At 35.0% G+C, this 2203-nt stretch overlaps 1 protein-coding gene across 1 annotated transcript in view; it reads right to left on the bottom strand.

Moving 5' to 3' along the window:
- The window catches only part of CCDC15 (coiled-coil domain containing 15), a 130837-nt gene that overhangs the window by 108657 nt on the left and 19977 nt on the right, over positions 1-2203 (bottom strand). The window lies entirely within an intron of this gene.

Genomic DNA, 2203 nt, shown 5'->3' with positions numbered 1-2203 from the left:
AGAGAACCAATTTGTTTCAACTACTCAAAGTAATATTTGATAAATGACTACTAATATTAAATATGTTGACTTTGTGTCCATTCTTTATCTCTATTAATAATAATTTCAGTATGCACCTATGTTGATTTCTTTTTCAGAGAAGCATAGCCTATATTATATTTCACAAATCTGCAAAGAATGTCCCATTAGGGGAAAGAAGAAATAAACTATGTATTTTTTAGGATATGTACTGCATCATGTGGAGGAAAAACACATCCCCATACTACTCAGTGAAATTATGGGAAAGCCAGGACCACTTCTAACCCATTCATTGGAAGTTTAATGATATCAATTATCTCTTGAAGGGAAATGATGACTATGACTTATAGATGTAAGTAACAAATACTTTATGATTTTTACTAATAAAAAGCTAAGGATAAAAACACTCTCTCTCACTACCAGCCCAGTTTGTGTGTGTGTGTGTGTGTGTGTGTGTGTGTGTGTGCGCGTGCATGTGTGTGTGTGTTTTAAAAACAGTGTATCAGCTCTGCTCTGTCCTTGCCTCTAGAGGTCTATACCTCTAGCCAGAGAAATCAGATTGAAATATATTACTCTTTGTTCTGCCAAGAGGAGGACTTCTAGATTTGGTTAGCTGCAGAGTGACTAAAAGCATCAAGATAGAGTTATTCATGATGTAAAAAGAGAGAAAATTAGTCAAAGTTATTAAAAAAAAAAAAACAGAGCCATGAATACACCTGCTTTTATTCATTGCTAAGTATGGCAGGTATTACTGCCCCATACTATGTGCCCAAGGACTCAAAATCTCCATTGTAACAAATTTAAAATAGGGATTCAGAATCTTCATTTCCCCAGCAAATCCAAACCTCTATTAGAGGCAAATTGATTATAGTACCACAAACAGGATATTTCAACTGGTCCAGCAGTTGGAATATGCATCATGTTTATTCTGTTTCTCTGTCGTTACACATAACCCTTCACCAAATCTCAACTTTGGAAAGACCCTTTCAATGACCTGTCATGAGGGCTGTAGTAGACAGAATAATGGCCACCCAAAGATACCAGGTCATGATCCCGGGAACCTATAATTGTTATTTTATAAGGAAGAAGTGCCTTCCCAGATGTGATTAAGTTAACAGTCTTGGGATGGGAAGATAATCCTGGATTATCCATATGAGCCCTAACTGCCATCACAAATGCCCTTACAATAGAGAAGGAGAGGGAGATTCAACCTACAGAAGAAAAGGTAATGTGAAGATGACAGGCAGAGATTGAGGTGGTGCAGTCACAAGCAAAGGAATGCCAGCAGATACCAAGAGCCAGAAAGTCAAGGAACAAATATTCCCCTAGAAGCTGCAGACAGAGCATGGCTCTACTGACACCTCGATTTTGGTTCAGTGAAATTGATTTTTGACTTCTGGCCTCCAGAACTGTGAGAGAATAAATTTCTGTCATTTTAAACCATTAAGTTTCAGGCAATTTGGTACAGCAGCCACAGGAAACTAATATAAAGACCAAAGTTAGTAAAGAGTCAAACAAAAACATAGAAAATAGGGGGATATTACAAATAAAATTATGTAATAATTGAAGTTAAAAGACATATAAGTACATTTCTCTTATTGCAAGATAATGGTGATCATTACCTGTATATGTGTGTGAGTATGTGTATGGGGTGTGTGTGTGTGTGTGTGTGTGTGTGTGTGTGTATATATATTTATGTATGTGTACATATTTAAATGTGTAGGTTTAAGTGTACATATATATGCACATGTGTTATATGTGTGTAAATACTCAAAATATAAAAATTTGAACAAAAATTTTTTATACTAGAATGTTAGGCATACTCTTCATTCTTTTGTATTCATTAATTGTTATTAACAAAGACTTGCACTAAATCTCTGACCAAAACTTAAAGATTCCCTGATGGAGATGAATTACTCTTAATTACAGAGAAAACCTAGCAAATGAAAAATCAATATAACTACAGATAAAATAAAAAAAAACATACATAGAAGGAGCGTAATCATAGTTTACTCCTGACTCACCTGTGATTAGTGTTTACATAGTCATAACAATGTAACAATATAACTATAAAGAGAGGGTGAGCAATGGAAAGAGTACATGTGTAGTAGCAGCAGGGGACAGAAAGAGGGCTAAATCCTCATCCTTCCTAGTGGGACTCAATAAAAATGTCTAAATTTTTTTT

Source organism: Propithecus coquereli, unplaced genomic scaffold, assembly GCF_000956105.1.
Source record: "Propithecus coquereli isolate 6110/MARCELLA unplaced genomic scaffold, Pcoq_1.0 Scaffold575, whole genome shotgun sequence".
NCBI classification, from domain to species: Eukaryota; Metazoa; Chordata; class Mammalia; order Primates; family Indriidae; genus Propithecus; species Propithecus coquereli.
This window is presented reverse-complemented; position numbering and strand designations above follow the sequence as displayed.